Here is an 8,296-nt window from a genome sequence, read left to right on the forward strand (position 1 = left end):
TTCAAAGCACTGATGAGATGAAACAAAACAATGATTTGTGGCGGGCTTGTCAGGCACGCCACACCCGGCTCTGTCTGGGGCGAGGTGGCGTGGCAACTCCTGGTTGCATAACAGGCAAAACTTTTCCCGCCTCGTATGCATCAAGGCCTAATCATGTCCATAAATGGCAGCATGGTGCCTGAAATAAAACCGGGCTTCAGTCTGATGCATTTTAACAGTCTCCACAGTGACATTAGCTGTCAGTGTCTCCATAAAGAGACTGTGTTTTATACCAAGCTACCATCAATCGCAAAGACAGCCAGAAAAGATACCTCAAGCTTGTCGTCACTGCGATACCATTCAGATCTTTTGAAAACTGTAGCATCAGTTCACCATGCTCCATGTTGTGAAGCTGTGGGCATACGAGCCGGGCCCCGTTCTCCCCCGGCTTTCAGATAGCCGACTCTTGTCTCCCACAGATCTGTGGCAGTAACATCCTTATCGCCGCAGAAAAGCCTGCCATCCAGGTTTATCCATTTGGCTGAAGACTGACATTACTGCAACAGCGTTCCTCCTTATCTCTGTCTGTTTCTGAGGCTGGGGAAGAGAATGCAGACCAAGACAGATTCCTATTTCAGCTGAGAGGGAAACAATGGGTTTCTATCTTGGTTCCACGTGGAGACACTGCTGAAGTGGCGGCCTTTATCCATTCACACACGTGAATTTAATCTGTTTGCGTCCTGCAGGCTCTTTGTTATCAACTTGTATATTATAACATACAACATTGTAACATTGCTTGACCATATATTAGTCCCTCCAGAATGCTGTTGTTGCTGTTGTGCAGGTTGCATGATTTAACGCAAATTCAACCGATCTGGAAGATTTGCAAGATCCATTTTTTTAAATACCTACAATTACAAAGGCTCAAACCCAACTCTGAACTTTATTTTTGCTTTATTTAATCCATTATTGAGCATTCATACTCTACAAACAAAACCTTCTTCAACTACAGTGGGAAGGACTTCCCCAGAACCAGTCTTCTCAGGCAGTGCTTTCCCAAAGACAGTGTAAAGCTCCAACAACGCTTCTCAATTTTTTAACAAAAGTGAACCATTTCTAATTTATTAAAATGACTTAGAGCTGAAACAATTAGTTGATTAATTGATTGACAAAAACATTTTGATTGTTTTAAGGTCCCACAAATTCACTGGTAACCAGCTTCACAAATGTGAATATTGGCAGGTTTTCTTTGTCTTCTATGATGGTAAATTATAAGAATATATTTGTGTTGAAAACAATTTCAAGACGTCACCTTGGACTGATGGAAATTATTTTTCAGTATTTTCTACCATTTTATAGACGAAAGGAATAATCACTCAATCAAGAAAATAATTGGCAATAATGAAAATTAGCAGCAGCCCTAAAACGCACCATGTGGTTTATGGAGCTTGTTGACAGTGCTATACAGCATTGTAAGAAGCCCCAGGGTTACCTTAAAGACTCAGTTCAGCTACAGAAGCACTTTTGGATAGCCAACAGCACAGGTTAATAGCTACCAACAGATCTGCCCAAAAACAGGGCATTAATGAGAACTAAATAGACCCTAAAACATCCTTAAACATTGCCACAAGTTGTCATAAAATAACTAAAATGTGGCCCTTTTTTAAAGAAAAGACACTGCAAATTCAGTCATTTTTGGCCACGATAATCACAAAAATACAAGATTCTGGAGGGACTGCTTTACACGATATGTATTGTTTTTATAGAGGGTTATACAGTGAGGCCCTTATTTTGGGAAGGGGATAAGTCCATGTAACTTCCCTCGGTGGTTGCTGCTCTGGGTGCAGCTGCAGATGCAGGGGAATGCAGCGCTCAAGTTGGAGATTGTTAAAAAATAAAGAATGGTCTGTCTAACAGGTTAGAGGAGGAATAGTGTTGTACTTTCTTTCCCTGCTCTGCTTCTTTTTTTTATTACTGGGTCTGGCGCCATTCTCCTGTCAAATAAACTCACTAAGTTATCTTGCTAGGTGGCGACAGTAAAGTCACTGGTCTTTCTTTCCCCACAGATCGCTGGATTAAGTAAAAGTGATTATTTCTCTCTCTCCAGCCCTCTTCAGCTCTTTTATTGTGCCTCCTCGTCCAACCAATTGCAGGGCATAGTCCCTGTTTTTTCCTGTAGGGGCCTTTTAATGCCACCAGATATTTCCCTGTTGCACTTGACTACTTAAGTGTTTGTGTTCTACTGTGTTTTTGCTCTCCCACCTGCCTACACTCATGCTGTTAAATGATTAATGCTGAATATAAGGACCCACCAACTTTCTCACTTTGTCTCTACCCGTCGCTTCCTCCCTGTCTCTCTTCCTCGCTCTCACCACCCCCGCCAAGGCTATTGATTGTAGAACAAAGGGGAGGGAAACGGGCTGACCCCCAGATTACAAGTGTATGGAGTATAATTACCTGCAGCGCTCTCTCCACGCATCCCTTCACCAACTCTCTCTCTCTCTAAAGAAAAACACAGCCGAGCCAATAAGGCAAAAAAAGCTCAGCTAAATTAAACATGTCAGTTTTTTAATGGAGTTTATTTACTTTGGTGTGTTTACCTATTAATGTCGACTATGATTTCATCTGCATACTGGTCCTGAGTCTGTGTGTTTGTGTGTGTTTGTGTGTGTTTGTGTGTGTTTGTGTGTGTTTGTGTGTGTTTGTGTGTGTGTGTTGTGGCTGTGTGTGTGCAGGCTTGCCTGGAGGCTTAACCCTGCTCTGTATAATGCAGTAGTAGCTGAAAGTGAGGCTCTTGTCACTTAAGCCCACAGGAAACAGAAAGTATTATCCAGCCAGGGAATCTGTATTTGGGCATAAGAAGGCTTCACTGACAATATCCATCATTACATCCTTTTAAAAAAGTAGGGCTAGGCTATTGTGAGAGTTGGCTAATGAAAAGTCTTTAGTGGAAATATTGATTCCTTAAGAGGGGAAAAAGGTAGTGGTTTTGCACGTTATAGCTCATTAAGTAGAAATACTTGCATAAAATTAATTAAGGTTGATTAAACTACTACTTGGCACAAAAAGGAATTAAAGCACTCTTGGCTTGGAGGTCTCTTTGCTTATGGATTTATGGCGTTTTGCATGGCTGTTTGAATTGGATTGGCTGGGTTTTAAGGTGGCACAGAGGGGGGTCTTGCTCTACTTTATATTGTGAGTTGTGCGTGAGTCGAAATAGTCAACTAAAAGTAATGGCTAAATGGTTGAAATAGTTCACTAAATATAATGGATGATGGATTCTCTAGTGGTGATAAGTCAACTATAGTGGTAACTAAATGAAACCTTAGTTTCTAGGGGGGTGGGTGTCGTTGACAATCACTGGTCTAAAATATTGTATACTGTAGCATTAATAAGAACTAAAGGGCCCAGCCCCAAAACCATGAAAAACTGTGAAAAACCTCATATGTTATTTCTTCAGAGATATCAGAAATAGCTTTCATAAATGTACAGGCATCTCCAGCGGTTATTTGATCATTAAAGAGTATGGAAGAGAGGAAAGAAATGATGTGCTTTTATAAAGAAGCTATAATGTTTACTTAAGAATAGGCAAAGTGAAATAATAATACTTATAGTCAATTAGAAAGAGGGACAGGCAGACTTAAAAAAGGTGTTAGAAGTTGGGAAATTATTTCCATTAAATGAAAAAACAAAAAAAAAAGGAAAAAAGTCTAGGTGTCTCTGCTGTGTATTTCTTTGCTTAAGAAACATGTAAATAATCCAAGTAGTTCACACCCACCCACAAAACATTTCAGTGGCTCACTTTCTGTGCTGTGAAAGACTCCTCCAGAAATGCTCTCTTTGACAGAAAGTGGCTTCTGGTGGCTGTTCTGACGTGGTTTTACGCCGTGAGGTAAAGGAGCGGAGCAGCTGGGGAAAGATCAGCCGACTCAAAAAGCGAGACTTAAGGCCCTTCAGACTAAAATCTCAATAATACAGGGACTGTCTGTCATTTCTGTCATATGATGTTCATTTTTGGTGTTTTGATTTTGACCAAAATTGTTGCAAACAGTTGACGGTCGTCATCTAAACATGTCGTACGTTTTAAAATCCACTGTACGTCACAATGTGAAATGTGAAAAACCTGTAAAGCCCACAGCTAGAGACAGTTTTATTGTTCATTTCGTTTGTAATTTTGTAGCTGCCTCTTGTAAAAACAAAACCCCACACAATCCATTTAGCTGGCTCTCCAAAACAATCATAACAAATGTTTTTTTTTTTCCCCTCTCTTATCAGCGCTAACACCACACATGTCAACGGCGATGAAATACTATGAGGGCTTTGTGATGTTAAGACTACATTCCTGTTATTGAGCTGCATCATCCAATTTCAACAAATGATGTCTCAGTTGTTTCTGAGCTAAAAAATAACGTGCCTCTCCTCTGCTTCATGAAAAAAAAAAACAGCTTTCACGTGGATCTTATTAGTCTGTTTATTTCATGGAAAAGATCAGGAGGCCTTAATATTCTCGACTCTGTTTATACCATATTGATTTTGTTTTGCATTCCTCAAGAAGCCAAAGATTTTAGGCGCTTTAAGTTTTCTACATTGCATCCTAAAACGCTTATTCATGCATTCATTAATGCCCATTCGCGGCTTATTAATTAATGCAACACAAACATAGGTGTACTTATTTTTGTGCGGTAGAATCAAGTAATTACTAGTGAATTTAATGTTGTTGTATTAGCATTTTGATTTAGTCCTGGCCTGGTTGCCCCACTTAGCTTTCCCAAGTAGGCCGGGCCAGTCTGGGCCAGTCTAGTCCGGGTGGGGCCAGGGCAAGCAGCCTGTGTGTGTGTGTGTGTGTGTGTGTGTGTGTGTGTGTGTGTGTGTGTGTGTGTGTGTGTGTGTGTGTGTGTGTGTGTGTGTGTGTGTGTGTCCATCCATCTGCAGTCAGACGGGGCCTGGCTCACTCCCAGCCCTTTAGCACAGCCATTACAGCACCAGCCACCAAAGCGGTGCCACATGTATGCCTCCTCAAGATACCAGGGGGAACAAACTGCGGGCGGGTATCTCTGTTTGTGTGTGTGTGTGTGTGTGTGTGTGGAGGGCACAAGCCCAAGTGTAATACGTTGATAAATCACCAACTAGCTGCAAATTAATGAACAGCATATGGGAGCGAGTGCAAATACGCAGCCAAACTGAAACAATTGCACCGAATTACTTTATCTTGCAAAACAAAAATCAATTAAAGCCTGATATATATCTCACGGTGCTGCAGCGCTCATGTTGCAAAGGAAAACAGAACGCAGGGAAAGTGCAAAGAGGTTATTTGCATTAGAAGGAGAGAGGGAAGTAAAAAGATCTGCTGAAGGTCAGTTTAAATGGAGAAAGGCAGAAATTTCTCTCTGACTAGTTTGCCAGAAAAACAAGTTAAATCAACACACTGGAATTGATAGGAATTGGATGAAACCTTCAGGGCTGCCTCTCAAGAGTATGAATTCCATATTCATTATGTTTGAATGCCACAGACCCACCCCCGTTTAAGAAATTTATAAAGAAGAGAACAGGATGCATCAGTGTAATGGTATTTCACATTTTTCAATAGAGGAGCCCTTCAGTGTGAAAGCAGTGCACTGTGGTGTGATAGGAAGAGACAGGCAGAGGGAGGAGGGACGGGAAAGAATAAAGTGAAAAGAGTTAGTTAGGTGGTCAAGGCGCCACCTGTGATCCGCAGTAAAACTAAACCCTCTCATTCCCCGTCCTCTCCTCTTCCCCTCATCCCTTTGTTTTTTAAGGTCCTCGGAGGATATTGCTGCCCTATTCTTTCAGTGGTAAAATGTCCCCAGGCACAAAGCTATTTCAGATGCTTTACCGGTGGGCCCAAAGTGATAGAAAAGGCGTAATTTGTTTTGACTTTGCCTCTCACACAAACCAATCTCCCAGTGTTATTTAAGTCTCCGCTCTTCTCTCGCTCTCAGCAGCATGTGACGACAAAACAACAAATCTCAGGTTGCCATGGATCTCTGCTATTTATAGGCTGTTTTTGTGTCTTTGTGTGTTGCCTGTGCACCTGCGTGTGTGTATGTGTTTAATTGTCGAAGCTTTTTTCCCCTTGTTTGTTTCCGTCATGCAGTTGAAATACTGTCAGAGCCAAACTATCGCAATGCGGATTTAGTTGCAACCCATTGTTGCCAGACCAAAAAAAAAAAAAAAAAGTAGAGAGCTTTGTAACTTTGAATTAGACTTAAAAAATGTATTCATGCCGTATTCCCAGTGCTCTCATATCTGGGCTGGTATGATCCGAGGATGCAGAGAAGAAGCAGGAATAGCGACAAGAAGCCTGAAAAACACCTGATGGTCCCGAAATAGAGAGCTTCATTATGCCAGAGCAGGGAAGGATCCAGCCCCCGCCTGTTGATAATCAATTCCCTCTGGTGACTTCTGAACTGCGCTCTTCAGCCATGATGCAGGAAAAGAGAGGATAGCTAAAAGAAGCTCTCTAAACTTCTGCATGCGAGCCACGTTCACAGTTTGCTTTGCACAAACAGATGTCAGATTGATAACACGTTTTAGTTTGTTTTCCTCTCTTTAAACTGTACTTGACTGCCTGTGTGTTTGTTCGACTCCGAGATGCTTCATCGTCAGGAAGTAATTTGGTATCCTCACTAAAACAAATAGCGAAAGGGAAAGGGAAGACATTTGATTTGATGCCGCCTCCCACACAGAACTGTCTCCCTGTCACACTCAACCTCCTTTCCAGCCACCACAAACAGCTTTCATCCTTATTTTTTCCCCTGCATCATGTAAAACAGTGGCTCCCAGTCTTTTGTCTGATGTGCCGAGCAGCCCCATCAGATGAGCTCCAACACTCCTTCATCAACACCACCCTTTATCTTCCAGCTGAACTGTCAGTGTTTAGGTTGCTTAGGTCAAGTTTGCATTTATACTGCTACCAGTTGGAGTGGCAAACGCTGGACGTGTCAATACATTACATATACATTACTTCAACCATGTATCTATTTAGTTTTAACTATATCAACTGTTTAGCCATCACTTTTAGCTAACTATTTCAACCATTTACATGTATGCATTCGTTTTAGCTAACTATTTCAACCCTTTATCCATTACCTTTGGTTGACTATTTCAACTTTTGTGCTGACTTGCTGACTAGCTTTCATGCTAACTCAATGGCAACAAAAAAACATGTTAGGTAGTACTGCTGACTCAGTCTGGTGGGAGGTATCTACTGTACAGTCAGCCTATCATAACTGAGAGCTTACTGGTTATTGTAAATATACCAAAGATCAGCATCACACCAAACTGTAATCCTATTTGTGTGTTACATTTACTCCTCAGCACAAATATGTGGATTCATTTTTTTCAAAATTTCATTTTTTTCAATTATTTGAGCTATTCCACATTCTTTCCATGTACCCACCCTGGCAATTATAGAAGTACTCCCACGGGTACAAATACCCGTAGTTGGTAATCACTGATGTAAAACACACACATTTTCAGATTGTGGCTGTTGCTGCTGCCGTCCCATCTCAACATGCATTCTGGGAGATGAGGTGCTGCAGAGAAAAGGGGGAGGTGGTGCTGTGCATGAAACCCATCATATATCCAGGGCTCTAATTACTACCGCGCTCCTCCCTTGTGTCTTAGATGGATTCTCAGGAGTCAGAAGTGGAGGATCAGCACTTTCCATCCCTCCTACCTACTCTTATGTTCTTTTTCCTCCTTTGTCACAGCAGGGCTTGTGTTATTAACCTTCTGTCTGCTCATGCAAATAGGACGCTATAGTCCTTTCTCTCCCGCTGGAAGCTCATTTTAGACAGTTGAGCTCCCCTTTGAAAATGTCCATGTCTTGTTTCCTCTTATAGAAATTCTGCGCCATTCGGCTGGCATCCAGAGCACGAGAAAAGGCAAATAGGAGAGGAATGGGAGAAAAGACAGTGCAGGTCAGTTATTGTCACATTTCACTTGAGAATAAGGAAAAAATAGAAAAGAAGGGAGAAATGTGGAGACAGGAGAGAACTGAGCCATCAAGAGGGAGCAGATGTAGACGCAGAATGGGCTTCATGATGAAGCACAAGTTCGAGTGTTGCTCTGTTTGCATTTGCGTCCGTGTGTGTGTGCATGTTTGACTGAAAATGTACTACTGCACAACACAAAGGGGTCAGGGGTGTACTTACTTTTTATGGCTAGAGACCTTCATTCTGACGGCTATTTCCCCATCCTCTTATTGCGCCGCTCTCTCTGCCTCATCGTTACAGCCGCTAAGCACCTCTCAAGGTGGTTATTGTACCTCTCATCAGCACAGCGACGGCAGATA

This window comes from Enoplosus armatus, chromosome 22, assembly GCF_043641665.1.
Source record: "Enoplosus armatus isolate fEnoArm2 chromosome 22, fEnoArm2.hap1, whole genome shotgun sequence".
In the NCBI taxonomy this organism is placed as follows: domain Eukaryota; kingdom Metazoa; phylum Chordata; class Actinopteri; order Centrarchiformes; family Enoplosidae; genus Enoplosus; species Enoplosus armatus.